The sequence below is a fragment of the Capricornis sumatraensis genome, chromosome 7 (assembly GCF_032405125.1).
Source record: "Capricornis sumatraensis isolate serow.1 chromosome 7, serow.2, whole genome shotgun sequence".
Classification (NCBI taxonomy): domain Eukaryota; kingdom Metazoa; phylum Chordata; class Mammalia; order Artiodactyla; family Bovidae; genus Capricornis; species Capricornis sumatraensis.
The window spans coordinates 104,829,810-104,848,330 of NC_091075.1; positions in this window are offsets into that span (position 1 = coordinate 104,829,810).

Genomic DNA, 18,521 nt, shown 5'->3' on the forward strand with positions numbered 1-18,521 from the left:
GTGTTTTGCCTATATTCTCCTCTAGGAGTTTTATAGTTTCTGGTCTTACATTTAGATCTTTAATCCATTTTGAGTTTATTTTTGTGTGCGGTGTTAGAAAGTGATCTAGTTTCATTCTTTTACAAGTGGTTGACCAGTTTTCCCAGCACCACTTGTTAAAGAGATTGTCTTTACTCCATTGTATATTCTTGCCTCCTTTGTCAAAGATAAGGTGTCCATAATTTTATTTATGTATTTTTGAGGAATGGAATTGCCATACTGTTTTCCAGAGTAGGTATTCCATTTTACATTCCCAACAATAGTACACAAGGATTCCAATTTACCCACACCCTGGCAAACACTTCCTTTCTTTTTTTTTTATTTTTTATTTTTTTCCTTTCTTTTTTAAAAAGAGAATTGCACACTTTAAAAAATTTATTTACTTATTTATTTTTGGCTGTGTAACAGTGCAGGTGAGATATTCCTTGACCAAGGATCAAACCTGGGCCCCCTGCACTGGGACTGCAGGGTCTTAACCACTGAACCACCAGGGAAGTCTCTGTTATTTTCTTTTTGGATAGCAGCCATCCTAATGGGTGTGGAGTGAATAGCATACTATTTTTGATAAGATGCTTAGAAGATCTGATGCAGAGTAAATGCTTTTTCCATATTTGTCCTGCACTAGAATGTGTTGGTTCAGAAGACGTAGCATATTACTGTGCCCCTAACACTTCTCATCTCTGGTATTGTCCTGTGTCAGAGGGGAAGAGAGTATTAATTTAATTTTTTTCTTTGGAGTCTATCACTTTTCATCACGTGATACAGTTATATGTCTATAAGTCCTTGCCTCCCCTGAAAGTGAAAGTGAATTCACTCAGTTGTGTCTGACTGTAACCCTCCAGATTCTTCCATCCATGGGATTTCCCAGGCAAGAATACTGGAGTGGACTGCCATTTCCTTCTCCACGGGATCTTCTGGATCCAAGGATCTAACCCGAGTCTCCCACTTTGCAGGCAGACTCTTTACCGTCTAAGCCACCAGGGTATCTCTCCTACTGGGTAACATTTTAAAGCAAGGATTATTTTTCAAATGTAACCTCAGGCTTCCCTGGTGGCTCAGACGGTAAAGCATCTGTCTGCAATGCCAGAGACCCAGGTTTGATCCCTGGGTTGGGAGGATCCCCTGTAGAAGAGAATGCAACCCACTCCAGTATTCTTGCCTGGGAAATTCCATGGACAGAGGAGCCTGGTAGGTTACAGTTCATGGGGTCGCAGAGTCAGATACGACTGAGTGACTTCCACAATGCCCTACAGGGTCAAGTACTCAATAAGCATTTGTAATATGAGCATTTGTGACGCAATTGCTTCATCCACTAGGCCATTCCTTCTGATTTCCCTCCCCAAATTCCAAATTGACTCCTGTGCCACTTAAAGGGACTGAGATATAAATACTCATTTTCTCAGTCTCTCAGTTGTGTCCAACCCTTTGTGACCCCATGGACTGTAGCCCACCAGGCTCCTCTGTCCATGGGATTTCCCAGGCAAGAATACTCGAGTGGGTTGCCATTTCCTCTTCCAGGGGATCTTCCTGACCCAGGGATCGAACTTGCATCTCCTGCACTGACAGGCAGACTCTTTACCATTGCACCACCTAGGAAGCCCAAATTGAGATAAGCCAAATGTGATTAAGGAAGGGTAATACACAAGGAATGATCAGACCTCTCATGTATTTTCATCAAATCTTCTGCCAGTTTTAACTCAAATGTTGTTTTAAGATGCTGTTAAACATCCTGCCACTTAAAAAAAAAAAATTGGTCTGACATTCTAGAATGATTGATGGGGTGATTCCAAGATTACCTGACTTGAGAAAAGGAATATGATTTCTCATTTGCCTTACTATGCTCCTGTAGTGTGCCTGAAAGCCAGTAAACTTGGAAGTGGCCACAAGAGGGGAGTATGAACCACTGTCATCTTTCACAAACAAATGAGAGGAACTGAAGAATTCTCCAGGTGAATGCATGCTTCCTTCGGAGCAACAGTCAACTGAATAATCATACTCCTTCCAGCTGATCATCAGAGGATGAGTGTGGGTTTGCCCTTTTTATGTTCACAGAGAATATAACCTTCAGCTCTCTCCTGTCTATTTACACTTTAATCCTGACTGCAAGAAATATTTGTGGGAAGAGGACCCGAAGGACAGGCAACCCCCTCTCTCAGTTTCACTGATGGTTATGTTACCTCTGCATTAAGCCAGAACCCTGAGAAACCTGCACTCATAGGTCACCTTGTTCTGCTCCCTTAATTATTTATATTGACAAATATATGGACATGAAAGGGGGGATGGGGTGGGGTGGGATGAACTGGGAGATTGGGATTGACATATATACACTGCTCTGTATAAAATAGATAATTAATAAGAGCTTACTGTATAGCACAGGGAACTCTACTCAATGCTCTGTGGTGACCTAAATGGGAAGAAAATTTAAAAAAAGAAGGGGTATATATGTACTGGGCTTCCCAGGTGGCTCAGTGGGTAAAGAATCCACCTGCAATGCAGGAGATGCAGGGAAATGTGAGTTTGATCCCTGGGTTGGGAGGAGGCATGGAAACCCACTCTAGTATTCCTGCCTGGAGAATCCCATGGACAGAGGAGCCTGGCAGACTGTAGTCCACAGGGTCACAAAGAGTTGGACATGACTGAAGTGACTTTGCATGCATGCATAGGCCTATGTTAAGGGATACTTTAAGAGACAGCTGTTTAAAATGTATTATTATATCAACATAAAGATTTGCAGGCAATCCTGCAAATTCACACAATGCTCTGTTTTTGAGGGCCTATGGGAGAAAATTTACTCAAAACTCAGAACACAGGAAAAGCTGTGTTTTGCCTGGAAAACTTGTTTGCTTTTCCTCATTGACTTTGTAAATGCTTTAATGTATCATCTTTCTCTCTTTCCTTTGACTCCCAGGAGGCTTCTTTTATCCAACAGGTATCTATGAAGCGCCCCTTCTGTGCCAGCTGTGATGCGGAGTGCAAGTAGAGGATTTCTGTCCTCATGAAGCCTACAGCTTAGTGGAGGGGACAGATATTCACTAATCACACAGGTCAGTGTGTAAACTGAAAAGGGCGATGAAGGAAAGGAAGCTTTATAGCATGACGTGTGTAACAGGGGTACTGGACTTAATTTGAAGACGTGCCCTTTGGACCTGCGGATGAGTAGGAATGACCTGAGGTGCAGGGGTGGGGTTGGAGGGGTGGGGCGCTGGCATTCCTGACCAGAAGGGAGCAGCATCGAGCATCCTGGCAACTGGAAGATAAATTCCAGGAGAGCTGAAGTGTAGATGCAGGTGAGGAAGGGATGAGGCCAAGCTTGAGAGGACACCGAAGTTTGGGTGGTCTTTCACGTGTGCATGTGTGACCAGTTGCGTTAGTCGGGTCCGACTCTTTGTGACCCTCTGGACTGCAGCCCTCCAGGCTCTTCTGTCCATGGGATTCTCCAGGCAAGAATACCAGAGTGGGTTGCCATGCTCTCCTCCAGGGAGATCTTCCTGACCACACTGGGATCGAACCCGTGTCTCCTGCCTCTCCTGTACTGCAGGTGGACTCCACCCTGGGCTTACCCAGGCTTTTGTTTCACCCTCTATCTGTGTCTGTGTCATCTTTTCACAACAGAAATGTTTTCATTTTTGTGGAACAAGAGGAGGGATAAATTAAAAGTCATTATTCCCGTACTTGCATTGCATTACCAACTGCCTCCATCAGACATTACGTGAAAAACAGTCTCACACACATATCACGACTCCATCAAGGCTCACTCGTGTACATGGGGTTTCACTCACAGACACAGGTGTTCAGGCCCCTCTGAGTGAACCCATGGGCTTGAGAACAGATCGGCTTTGCTCTGATGGTTTCCCGAGTGATTCCTCCTTTGCAGCACATCAGGATCAAGAATTAGAGAGTTCTTCCTAGAATACAGGTTTATATACAATTTAGAAATAATAGCCCTGCCTTCTGGTTTTGTTAAGTATTACCGTCCGTGGCCTCTTAAAAACACACAGGAACAAACAGGCCGAGTGAATAAAGAGGCGGTATTCTATAGTTGCTTTTTGATTATAAGCCTTCACTCTGCCAGCTGGGCTGAGGATTAGAAAAGCATTGGTGAAAGATTCTTAGAGGAAACCCCTGTGGCTTGGTGTTCTTGAATTGGTCTGTCACTCCAGTTCTCGGCGTTGAGTTGAAACAAGACTTTCATGGGAACAAAACAAAACGTGTGTCAATGTTGCTACCTTTCTGAACACGTGTGTGTGTGTGTGTGTGTGTGTGTGTGTGTGTGTGTGTGTGTGAGTGTGTGTGTTAAGTTGCTTCAGTCCTGTCCAACTTTATGCAACCCTATGGACTGGAGCCTACCAGGCTCCTCTGTCCATGGGATTCTCCAGGCAAGAATACTGGAGCGGGTTGCCTTGCTCTCCTCCAGGGTCTCTCCCTGACCCAGAGATTGAATCGCTGTCTCTTATGTCTCCTGCACTGGCAGGTGGGTTCTTTACCGGAAGAACTACCTGGGAAGCCCTTTCTGAGCCCTCACTTATTGTTATAAAACATACTTCATTTAAGCGAGGGGGAAACAAAGGAGAAAAGAGGAAAAGGACTTGGAGAGACTAGTTGAGAGTGGTTAGAAATGGAGTAACTCACTCATTCTGTTTTAATGAGACTGGTCTCCTTCCTGAGCTTCTAAACACACCGGACACAGTGATGCCACAGGACTTTGGCACTGGCTGCTGCCTCTGCCTGGAATGCTCTTCCTGTCTATGACCAAGTGTCTGACATGTTCACCTCCTTCTAGTTGCTTTATTTTTAATTGGAGGATAATTGCTTTGCACTGTGGTATTGGTTTCTCCTTACAATGTGAATCAGCAGCCGTAAGTATCTATGTATCCCCTCCCTCCTGAGGCTCCTCCCCACACATCCCACCGCTCTAGGTCGTCACGGAGCACTGAGCTGAGCTCCTTGTGCTATATAGCAGCTTCCCACTAGTCACCTATTTTATGCATGGTAATGTATATAAGCCAATGCTATTCTCTCGACTGTCACACCTTCTCCTTCCCCCACTGTGTCTGCAAATCTGTCCTCTACATCCGCATCTCTATTCCTGCCCTGCAAATAGATCCATCACTACCGTTTTTTAGATTCAATACTGTGCTGTGCTTAGTTGCTCAGTAGTGTCCGACTCTGCAACCCCATGGACTGTAGCCCACCAGGCTTCTCTGTCCATGGGGATGCTCCAGGCAAGAACACTGGATTGGGTTGCCATGCCCTCCTCCAGGGGATCTTCCCAACCCAGGGATCGAACACAAGTTTCCTGCATTGCAGGTGAATTCTTTACCATCTGAATCACTGGGGAAGCCAAAGAATACTGGAGTGGGTACCCTATCCCTTCTTCAGGGGATCGTCCAGACCCAGGAAACAAACTGGGGCCTCCTGCCTTGCTGGCGGATTCTTTACCAGCTGAGCTACCAGGGAAGCCCTTAGATTCCGTATATATGTGTTAATATATTAATATGATATGTGTTTTTCTCTTTCTGACTTACTTCACTCTGTATAACAGGCTCTAGATTCATTCATCTCACTAGAACTGACTCAAATTCATTCCTTTTTATGGCTGAGTAATCCTTCTAGTGTTTGATAGAATGAGTCTCACCTTGATCATCTCATTTTAAATTGATGGCCTTCTTGAACTCTTTGTTCCTTTCACCCTATTTCAGAGGTCAAACTATGACCCCCTGTTTTTGTAAATAAAGTTTTATTGTAATGCAATCGGATTCATTTTTTGATGTCTTGACTGTTTTTGCCCTACAATGGCAGAGGGAGAAACAGTGTGGCCTGAAAAGTACATGGTAAGTCTTCAATAGCTGTTGAATGAGTGAGTGAGTATAAAGTGTTCCACAAAGATTAGACAGTTAGTTACAATTATCATCATTATTTTCATGCATCTACAACTTTTCAAAAGGAGAGGATATCCATTACACCAGCATATATTCTCAACCTAACATGTAGAAAGTTGTGATCATCACAACTTTCTCACATGCTGCAGGAAGCATGCTCTTATAGGTTTGCCTCTGACCCTTATATACCTGCTTACCTCTGCTAGAACACCTACACAATCTCAAAATAAACACCAGAGGAAAAGTCTTTTATATAAAAGTAAACATCTTTTGCAGCTCAAAGATGTTTGGGTTTTGTTGGGGAAGTACTATTTTCATGTTCAGACAGAGGAATGTCTATTTTTACACTACAGCCAGACGAGACTTAACCATTGAGCCAAATGGGTAGGTGTGTTTTCAAACTATGTCTTTATTTCACTAAAAAGAAGGAAAGGGATAAGCTCACCTTTTGATGAAAGAAAATATTCAGCCTTCCATTTCCTTCAGCAATTGATACATTTTTTTACATGAATTACATTTCTTGATCACATCAGCAAGCACCAATTTATATAAAATAGTGTCTTTTCTATGCAAAATATCCACGTGGTCACTGCAAAGGCATTAATTGGATCCCATCTAAGCAGAATTATGAAATTTCTTTTTTATTTCTGTTGACCTTTTAATCAGTTATAATTTTCAAAATTACATACATATCATCAGACTCCTTTTTGTTTTTGACTGTTCTTTGAGGAATTCTATGAGCTAAGAATTACGTATAGTACCATAGGGTCACTCTGACAACTAGTCAGTCCTAAAGGAAATCAACCCTGAATATTCATTGGAAGGACTGATGCTGAAACTGAAGCTCCAATACTTTGGCCACTTGATGAGAAGAGCTGACTTATTGGAAAAGACCCTGATGCTGGGAAAGAGCGAAGGCAAAAGGAGAAGAGGGCAACAGAGGATGAGATTGTTGGATGGCATCACTAACTCATGGACATGAATCTGAGCAAACTCTGGGATATAGTGAAGGACAGAGGAGCCTGGTATGTTACAGTCCATAGAATCCCAAAGAATTGGACATGACTTAGTGACTGAACAAAATAACAATAGCAACTAGTCTCCACTGGAGGGATTTTGCATTTAGGAAAGTCTGGAGACATTTTTCATTTTCATGACTGGGAAGGCACTGCTAGAAATCTTAGTGCAACTTTGCATCAGCCAACATTCTACAATGCCAAAGATAGGATCCTTTTACCCCCAATATCCCAATAAAGGATTTTCTTGTCCAAAATGTTTGTTGTACTGAGGTTGCAAAACCCTGCCCTATAACATGGTTAGCATTTTCCTTTTTCCTTTCCAAGCCATTTGCTTTCTTGTTGCCTTGGTGATGTCATCATATGCAACTTAGGTTAATAACAGGTGCACATCTCTTCCTTCCCTGGGAGGAGATAATGAACATAAAATACTGTAAACCATTCAAACACTAAAAATCCCTAACAATGAGAATTATTACTCTTTATTAAGAGAGAGAGAATTACATGTCTCCAGATTTTGTGGCTCTATTGCTTCAGGACTTTTTAAAAAAAGTTTAAATAATTTAGGGACACTTAAAACCTCTATGTCTGCTGTGCCTTTGTGGGGTCACAGAGAGAAGGTCACAGGACACGGAGTGTAGAAATCCATGGAAGAAACCCACAACTAGAGTGTTTGCTTTTCTCGGAGTCTCCGTGGCTGCTCTGTCCCAGCGTTTTCCTTCCTCTCTGTCCTCATTCCCGGCCCCTTTCTTTCCCTGAAGGAGAGCTTTTCTTCCAACCTCTCATCACTTCTCCCTTCATTCAGTGGTTATTTCATCAACTATCTTCTGTTACTCAAGTATTCCCTTGAGGTCTCAGCCTTCACTCAAGAAGCTTGCCGGCACTTTTTCCTGAACAAATATAGTGTCTTTACAAAACAAATTTAGATAAAGAAACTCTTCTTTGTCTTAACATAAATGTTTCCCCTTGAATGTATATTAATTTGATCCTATCTCATCCTTCCTATTCAAGTGATGGGTAAATAGCAAATTGCACAAAAAATTAAAACCAGAGAAAAGAATCTCTTCACCTAAATATTAACTTGGGGCTGAAAAGAGAAGTTTGTGGCTTTAAACCTGGTGGCTCAGACAGTAAAGAATCTGCCTGCAATGCAAGAGTCCTGGGTTCAATCCCTGGGTCAGGAAGATCGCCTGGAGAAGGGAGTAGCTGTCCACTCCAGTATTCTTGCCTGGAGAATCCCATGGACAGAGAAGCCTGGCAGGCTACAGTCCATGGGGATGCAAAGAGTCAGACACCACTGAGTGACTAACACTTTCAGTTTCTAATGTCTACGAAATCTAAGTTGTCAAGTTTCTGTTTGAAGAAATCATGTTTGCTTGTTAATCTTTTTTATTTTCTTTCTTTTAATTAAATTTTTTTTTTCAAAGTTTTGGCTGGGCCTTCACAGCAGTGCACAGGATTCTCTAGTTGTGGCATGCAGACAACTAAGCATGCAGTATCTTAGTTCCCCAACCATGGTTTGGACCTGTGTCACCTGCATTGAAAGGTGGATTCTTAATCATTGGACCAACAAAGAAGTCCTTGTTTGTTTGTTAATTTTCTAGAGGTCTTAGGTTCATTGGGACATAGAACGAGCATGGTAACAGCGGCTTCTACATGAATGGAGATCCCAATTGGTAAACTTGAAGGGTTGGAACCTTCTAGCTTCAACATACAGAACATCTTCTCAAAGAGTTATGCAGACTAAAAGAATATATTTTAAGATTGACTTATGTGCCTTATGTACCAGTCTTCCCTGGTAGCTCAGACGATAAAGAATCTCCCTGCAAGGCAGGAGACCCCGGTTTGATCCCTGGGTTGAAAAGATACCCTGGAGAAGGGAATGGCAACCCACTTCAGTATTCTTGCCTAGAGAATTCCATGGACTGAGGGGCCTGGCGGGCTATAGTCCATGGGGTCACAAAGAGTCAGACACGACTGAATGACTAACACGTACGCTTATATGCGTTTCTAGTTAAGTTGCCTAAAAGTTTTTAAGGGGAGATTAGTGACTAGCATCCAGAACAAGGCTCTTTCCTAGCAAAGTGGAAACACTTTGGATGTGGAAAATTGGGTTGGTAATGTCATTGGTCCTCCCACTCTGGTATTTTTTAGGTTTTTATATGTTTCCTTGAAAAAGGATGTATGGATGTGAGAGTTGAACCGTAAAGAAAGCTGAGTGTCAAAGAATTGATGCTTTTGAACTATGGTGTTAGAGAAGACTCTTGAGAGTCCCTTGGACAGCGAGGAGATCAAGTCAGTCCATCCTAAAGGAAACAGTCTTAATATTCTTTGGAAGGACTGATGCTGAAACTCCAATACTTTGGCCACCTGATGTGAAGAACTGACTCATTTGGAAAAGACCCCAGTGCTGGGAGATTGAAGACAGAAGTATAAAGGGACGACAGAGGATGAGATGGTGGATAGCATCACCAACTCAATGGACATGAGTTTGAACTCACAGGGAGTTGTGATGGACAGGGAAGCCTGGTGTGCTGCAGTCCATGGGGTTGCAAAGAGTTGGACATGACTGAGTGACTGATCTGAAGTAAACTTGAAAAAGGAGAAATCTTCTGTCTAGATCAATTAAATTCAAGAGGAAATGGGATTTGCTTTCTATATGCATTCATTTCACATCCAAATTTCTGGTTTTGGTCTGCAAGGTCCAGAGGCTATGATGACTGTGGTCCCGTTGACCTCATCTAGAGCTCCTCTCGCCTCACCGGCTCACTCTGTTTTGGAATGCAGGCCTCCTCACTGCTCTTTAAACCCTTCAGACACACTCTGACCTGGGGCCTTTGTACTTTCTCTTTCTCAAGGCTGGAATGTTCTTTTCTTGCTTACCCACTTGGCTCATTCTCTGACAACCTCAAGTCCTTGCTGCAGTTTCTCCTCCAGGAGACTTCTTCTAAATGCATTGCTACTGCTACTGCTAAGTCACTTCAGTCGTGTCCGACTATGTGCGACCCCATAGACGGCAGCCCACCAGGCTCCCCTGTCCCTGGGATTCTCCAGGCAAGAACACTGGAGTGGGTTGCCATCTCCTTCTCCAATGCATCAAAGTGAAAAGTGAAAGTGAAGTCACTCAGTCGTGTCCGACCCTCAGTGACCCCATGGACTGCAGCCTTCTAGGCTCCTCCATCCATGGGATTTTCCAGGCAAGAGTATTGAATCCATTATTTAATATCAAAACCACACCTTTAATTTCCCCCCTCAGCTGTCTCAATCCTTCTCTCCTCTCCTGCTCAACATCTGTCCATTTTTACACAGCAGTTACAATCTTTTAACAAGCTAAATAATCACTCCTTTTTTTTTGGCTGTGCCACGTGGCATGTGGGATCTTGGTTCCCCAACCACGATTGAACCCATGCCCCCTGCAGAAGTACAGTGGCATCTTAACCAGTGGACCGCCAGGGAAGTCCAGTAATTTATTTATTTATGATGCAATGTGTTTGTTTTCTGTCTGCCTCTGCTGGAATGTAAATTTCTCAAGGGCTGAGATTTTTGTTCTGCTCACTAGTGGGTCTCAAGAGCCTAGATCTGTGCCCAGCTCACAGTAGCCATGTCTTTCATATTTGATGAATAAAAGAGTGGGTTGGTTAAAACATAGCTAGGGACAGAGTTGTAGCTAGGGCAGGGGCTTCATGAGGAACTTCTGAGGGTCAAGAGGGGAGCTCAAAGACACTCTGAAAACAAGGACAGAAGGAAGACAGAGATGGAGCAGAGTGGTGATATATATTGCACTGCGTGAATTTTCCGAGGGTTGATTTTGATGGGTATCTGAGATGCAGGAAAATGCTTGGATATTTTTGCAAGAAACTGCAATGGTGTGGCTGAAAAATTTCCTGTCACTCACTGAATCTCTCATAACTTCCACGTCTCTACACCCAACCTTCTTGCTCATACCTGCAGCAGGCCATCTGGTTTTATTTTTATCATCAGACAAAGATGACAAACTCAAGATATCCCTGGATATGACCTCAAATATCTCTCAGGGCCACAGTGAGACAAAACAACTTCATCTTTACCAGACACAAGACAAAGATGACTCATCAGACAAAAAAAATCTAGTGTTACAGACCCACCTGTTCACTCTCGGGAAGCTGTTTGTACTTCATATCCCAGTGTACGCTGGCTGAATTAGAAGGCAGGAGGGAAAGATTATTAGAAGGTAATAAGGTTCCATTAGTTTATGCATTCTTCTGCAGGACAAGGGTGCTCCTAGGGAGCACAGCTCTGAGCCTGAGCTCTGGATTAGTCTGGAGGACAGGAATTAGACTGCCAGGGTTTAAATCTTGGATCCATTATTATTAGTGCCATGAGGCATGTGGGATCTTAGTTCTCCATCCAGGGTTCAGACCAGTGCCCCTGCTTTGGAAGCACAGAATCACAACCACTGGACCACCAAAGAAGTCCTTTGGCTCCATTATTTGAGAGTTGTGTGACTTAGGAAAGTTATTAACCTTTTAAATCTCATCTTTGCCACTGTGAATAATACCAAGAGATTATACAAGGATAGAATGGGCTAATAAATATGCCAAGTATCTATCATGGTGCCTTAATAAAGGGTAGCTCTTAGGTACGTATAACATAGGCAGCCATTAAAACTAAAATTCTGGCTTTGTTACTTACTTGCTATGCAACTTGGGACAAGATGCTTCACCTTACTTTACTTCTGCTTCATTTTCAAGAGGCAAATTACTGCAAAGGACTTTGATAAAGATCCAGCAAAATGGCATAGACAAATAAGTTAGGGAAAACCTGACATATAACAAGTGTGCAATAAAAGACATCTTCTCTAATTTGACATTACAATTACTACTATTACTATTATTGTGACCGCTGCATCTACTGCTGTTTCATTACTAGGCAATGTGACAAGTTTGGAGGAAAAAAAACCCCATTAACTTTACTCTTAAACAGTCTTCTACTTATAGTTTTAAAAAACTTTCCTCCTCTTTCCTATCCATATATATATATTTTTGTTTATCAATGAAGTGCAATCACTTACCAACAGAAATTAGTGAATGTCAGTAAGACATTAGAGGAAGAGGATGCACTTCATATTCTTGACTCTAGAAGCAGTCTTGAAATTCCTTGGGCTGTCATTTGAATAGCATCTTTGAGGGCAGAAGTTCCTGTTTTCCAGGTCATTTCCTTTGGACTTGGACTTGGTGACATACTGAAAATAATGAAAGGGATGGGGAGCTGGTTATAATTGAGGAATCACTAGTCATTGCAAGGGAGATGATGAAAGTGAAGTCGCTCAGTCGTGTCTGACTCTTTGTGACCCCGTGGACTGTAACCACCAGGCTCCTGGGTCCATGGGATTTCCCAGGCAAGAATACTGGAGTGGGTTGCCATTTCCTTCTCCAGGGGATCTTCCCGACCCAGGGACTGAACCCAGGTCTCCCGCATTGTGGGCAGACACTTTAATCTCTGAGCCACCAGGGAGATGATGAGTTGTCTACAAATATCTATTCTGCCCCTTTTCCTTTAATATTAAAACTCCTGAGTCATAGCTGGAGACTCTGCTTTTCAGCTGGAGACTCTACTTCCCAAATTCACCTGCAGCTAGCTATGCCCTTATGACTAAGTTCTTGACAATAGAATGGCAGCAGAAGTGATTGTGAGCCAGTTCCAGGTCATACCCCTTAAAGAAATGGCTATTGCACACTTTGGGCTTCCTTGGTGGCTGAGCCGGTAAAGAATGTGCCTGGATGTGACTTAGCAGCCAAACAACAAGAAAGCAAGGAGAGGAGAAAATGCTTTCATTAGAGTAGTTCCACGTTTATCTGTTTATACCTCTGGGAAGATGCCTTTTAGAGAGTTTCTGGCATAAAGTTCAAAAACCACTTCTGAAAGTTTACAAAAATTTCTTGAGACACTAAAAATCAAATCATGTACAATAATTTAGTTTTTAATAAAATAAGTAGGTATGCTTTATTTAAATTTTTTTTTTCTTTTTTGGACACCTAGACCAGGGATCGATCCTATGCCCCCGGCAGTGGAAGCTCAGAGTCCTAACCACTAGACGGCTAAGGAATTCCCAGTAGCTGTGCTTTAGAAGGCAGTTAGAATTATTATTTATGGTAACGAATGGTTACAGCTTCCAAGGGAAGTGATTACAAATAGCCTCATATTTTAGACATGGCATCGGAATTTGTATGTTATGAAATTACAGATGCTGATGGTAGCCATAACTAGTATCCTGCTTGTTGCATTGCAGGGAAATAAAACTGTTGGTGGATTCTTCCTCGAAGTTGTTTAAAACCAGCCGATAGCTGGTAGAGCAGTGATTTTTTAATCTGAGATTCAGTTATGCAAGACAAAGCAGCTGCAAAACGACTTAGCTTAACCTAGCACAGGATTTGTTGCCAATACAAACGACAGTCTCTAAACATTCCAGACATCTTTGTACACTTCCATGAAATGTTGCCCCCACTCACATATTCTGGACAGCAGGGCAGTCTGAGGTGGTAGTCAACCGCCATGTGTAGAAGTATTTCTTACAGCATCTGTGGGGGGATCACTTTACTGATAGAATCTGACCAGTGCGGTTTGGACCCTTCACCCTCCCCGACCAACACGTCTACCCAGAGCCCAATACGTCTTTGCTTCTGGTGACCGATGCCTGATTACTGCTGTGGTGCTTAGACGGGGCCTCTGAGTAATTACAGAGTTGGCCTGTGGTTGTCTTCCAGGAAATGGCAAGTACCACTTGCCTGGCTGTGTCCCGGCAGACTCCTCTTGGGGACAACAGGAAACCCATGCCATGTAAGGACATCCTGCAGCAGCAGCTGCTTCTCCATGGACAGCCGGAAGTCAGACGAGCGTGTGTCTTTTACCACTCTACTTCCCCTTCCTGTATCCGTCAGAGGCTTATCAGGAAGAAAGCTGTGCATATACAGTGATCTTCCAAAAGGACCTATGTGAACTTTCATGCCAGAATTTGGGGACTTGCTTTTGACCTTCCTCTACATACAATGACCCTGAGGATGTTTTTGCAGCTAACTTTTTGAGCACTGTTGCCTTAGGGCCAAGTCTCCCGGGAAGGTTCTGTTTCTCTGTTTTCATCATTTATTTGAGAGAACAGGAGCTTTATTAATTTGTGGCCCCAAATGGCTTTAAAATACATGTCAGTTCCCAAAATTCAACTTAACCAGCTGAAGAAATTCAATGCTCGGAACTGTTAAATGTAGACTCTTTGCGACCCTATGGTCTATATAGTCCATGGAATTCTCCAGCCCAGAATACTGGGGTAGGTAGCCTTTTTCTTCTCCAGGGGATCTTCCCAACCCAGGGATCGAACCCAGGTCTCCCACATTGCAGGCAGATTCTTTAACAGCTGAGACACATGGGAAGCCCGTTAAATGTAGGTAGGTAACGTGAAATTGGAGCAGAAGAGGAGGAATGTTGTTTGATGGGGGGTTAGCCACTCAGACAGGCTCTTCTCAGGTGTCCTCACTGTCTATTGCTCTTGGCTGCTTGGTCCACTCTCCTGCCACAAGAGGAATTTAATACAGTGCTGTCGTGTCAGGGGAGGCCATAGTAGGAACAGTCTTGGAAGCCTGGAGTACTGTGTGGCTCTTAAAAATAATAAATTAGATCAAATCCAAATGATTTCTAGCATTTCCACAATTTATTTATTTATTTATTTTTGTGAACCATTTATAAAGTCTTTATTGAGTTGGTTACAATGCTGTTTCTGTTTTATGTTTTGGTTTTTTTTGGTGGTGAGACATGTGGGATCTTAGTTAGTATGCTAAATTACTTCAGGTCCAGTCCAACTCTTTGCCACCCTATGGACTGTAACCTGCCAGGCTCCTCTGGCCATGGGATTTTCCAGGCAAAAATACTAGAATGGGTAGCCATTCCCTTCTCCAGGGGATCTTCCAGACCCAGGGATCGAAGCTGTGTTTCTTATATCTTTTGCAATGGCAGATGGGTTCTTTACCACTAGTGCCACCTGGGAAGCTCTTAACTCTCCAAACGGGGATCAAACCTGCACTCCCTGCCTTGGAACGTGAAGTCTTAATCACTGGACCATCAGGGAAGTCCCGACACAATTTAAATGTGAAATAAGTGAGATAAGTGAAAGTGTTAGTTGCTCAACTCTTTGAGACCCTACGGACTGTAATCCACCAAGCTCCTCTGTCCATGGAATTCTCCAGGCAAGAAAACTGGAGTGGGTAGCCATTCCCTTCTGCAGGGGATCTTCCCAACCCAGGGCCTGAACCCAAGTCTCCTGCATTGTAAGCACGACGCTAAATGGAGCCTTAGTGTTGGTTTCTCTTGCTTGCGGTTTGTACATTTGGCAAGGGCAGTGGCTACGTCAGTCTTAGTGAATAGGACTATACACTGGACACATGCTTAGCCTTTCTCCCTGACATAAAGCCACTCCACCCACTTGCCCATAGTGCTGGCAGTAGGTGTGATAGCAGAGAATGACAGTCGTTGTGATTGGCCAGGAAATGGCCCAGCATTTTTTCTGCTTGGTTGTTTGAAGCCTCTTCTATGTTGCCGCTGTTGGGTGGGTGTTATGAAGCTCTTCATACTTCACGGTTGTTCTCTTATGTCCAGCGATATATCTGTTTCCTGGATTTTCTTTTTCCCTGACAGTCTAATCTTTCTGAGGCCTTGTAGTGAATTTAACAGATTCTCTCAAAACTTCATGTTTACCTAGAACCTCAGAATGTGATCTTATTTGAAAATAGTATCTTTGTAGATGTAACTAGTTAAAAATCTTGAGATGACATCAGGGTGGGCCCTAAGGCCAATGACTGGTGCTCTTATAAGGAGAGGACACTCAGAGATACGTAGAGAAGGTGATGTCATAATAAAGGCAGAGACTGGAGTGATGAGTCTGAAGCCAAAGGATGCCAGAGATTCCTGGCAGTTACCAGAAGCCAGGAGAGAGGCGTGGGATGGTTTCTTCTTCAGAGCCTCCAAAGGAACCGACCCTGATGATACCTTGATTTCAGACTGCTGGCCACCTTAAGTATGAAGAAATATATCTAAAAAAAGCCACCCAATTTGTGGCAATTTGTACGGCAGCTCCAGGAAACTGACATGGTCGCTGACCAGTGGGCCAAGCATTTGCCACTGACCGTGTGTCCTGTATATTCTAACCTTCACTGCTTCTTTCTTCACTGAAAGTGAATGTTCAGGTCTACAGTCTGAAGGGGATTTTCCTTATTATTATCTTTTAAGGCTACCCCTTGAATATTTATAAGAGCAGATTTCTCTCATAAAGTAAATTCCACATATTAAACTGAAAATTTCTGTGTAATGAAAGGTATCTTTAAGAAAGTGAAAAAGAAAAGTAGAAGCAAAATAATTGCAACACCTTGGCAAAGAATTGATAGTAAAAATACGTAAGGGAGGGCTTCCCTGGCGGCTCAGCAGTAAGGAATCTGCCTGCAGTGAAGGCGACTCAGGTTCGATCCCTGGGTTGGGAAGGTTCCCTGGAGGAGGAAATGGCAATCCACTCCAGCATTCTTGCCTGGAAAATCCCATAGACAAAGGAGCCTGGTGAGCTACAGTCCGTGGGGTAGCAAAGAGTTGGACACAACTTAGGACTGAGCATGCACGCATATGAAAGGGACATCTACAACCTAAAAAGAAGACTGCAATGAGATACAATTTTAAGCCCAATTCATTCGTAAATTGAAGACATCTAATATCATTTACTATTGGAGAGAATGTGCCTGAATAGCCTTATACTTTGCTGGTTGGTAGTGTAAATTTGTTCCACTACTTCGGAAAATAATTTGGCATTATCTTTTAAAGTTGGAGATTCATATAACCAATGATGAATAACTTTACTCTCGGATATATACCCCAAAGAAATTCTTGCACATATATTAGGAGACACACTCACAAGAGTGTTCACAGAAGCATTCTATTTGAAATAGCAAAAACTAAGGAAAATCCCTATACCCAGTGATAGGAGAACTGATAATTAGTGGTATGTTCAGACAGTGAAATATTTTTCTCCAAAAGAAAGTGAATGTATCCTAGGAATATAATTTGAGTAAAAAGTAAACCACTAAAGATTAGATATAACCATAATATCTTGTCTTTTTTTAAAAAAAATTATGACTAAAACTACCCAAAATTCTTTTAAGAAATATTTGTATTGTGGTGAAACTGTCCTTCTAAAAGGCTAGGGGAATAATAGAAGTTGCCAGATCGTCACCTGCAGTGCAGAGAGGCAGGGTTCAGGAAAGGAAGGAGAACTGAAGTATCTGCTAGAAATGATGAATGCTCTCATTTTCATGTTAGTAGTATTAATATATATGGGTGCTTAGTGCTTAGTTGCTCAGTTGTGTCTGACTCTTTGTGACCCCATGGACTATAGCTTACCAGGCTCCTCTGTCCATGGGGATTCTCCAGGCAAGAATACTGGAGTGGGTTGCCATGCCCCCCTCCAGGGGGATCTTCCCAGCCCAGGGATCAAACACAGATCTCCCACATTACAGGTGGATTCTTTACCATCTGAGCCACAGGGAAGCCCAAGAATACAGGAGTAAATAGCCTATCCCTTCTCCAGGGCATTTTCCTGACCCAGGAATTGAATCTGGGTCTCCTGCATTGCAGGCAGAGTCTTCACCAGCTGAGCTACTAGGGAAGCCTATTAATACATATACAGGTATTTATTGTTTGACAAGCAAACATATAAGTAAGTTAAAAAAAAAAAAAGGCCATGCCTGGTCCATGGTCATGTCCTGTGTCATGGATCAACGATCATGATTTAACAAGTTTTAGGCACCTACTGTTGGAGACACAACAATTGGACTTTTGAGTGTGCAGAAATGTTCCTGGTTGATCAGTATTGGGAGCATCAAGAGCCTGGGACCTGGGATAAGATGGAGTCTGAAAGAGAAGGGGAAAGAAGTTCCAAGAAAGTCACAGCCATGGTTTGAAGAGAAAGTCTTATGAGAAATTCCCTGGGGGGATGGCCCAGGAGATTGGAAAATAGAGATGTTCAGTGCAGTTCAGTTCAGTCGCTCAGTTGTGTCCGACTCTTTGCGACCCCACGAATCGCAGCATGCCAGGCCTCCCTGTCCATCACCAGCTCCCAGAGTTCACTTGGACTCACGTCCATCGAGTCCATGATGCCATCCAGCCATCTCATCCTCGGTCGTCCCCTTCTCCTCCTGCCCCCAATCCCTCCCAGCATCACAGTCTTTTCCAAATGAGTCAACTCTTCACATGAGGTGGCCAAAGTACTGGAGTTTCAGCTTTAGCATCATTCCTTCCAAAGAAATCCCAGGGTTGATCTCCTTCAGAATGGACTGGTTGGATCTCCTTGCAGTCCAAGGGACTCTCAAGAGTCTTCTCCAACTGTAAGTGGTCCCTTTTAGGTGGTTTCCTGTTCTGAGCTCTGGTGTAAATAACCTCCATTAGCTCAAGTCCACAATAAAAATCTGCTACATAGACACGATACATAACAACAGTAAAAGTCCTCATTCAATCGCTTATTTGTTACACACACATTTATTGAGTTCCTACTGCCTGGCATATAGCACAGGGATATAGCAGC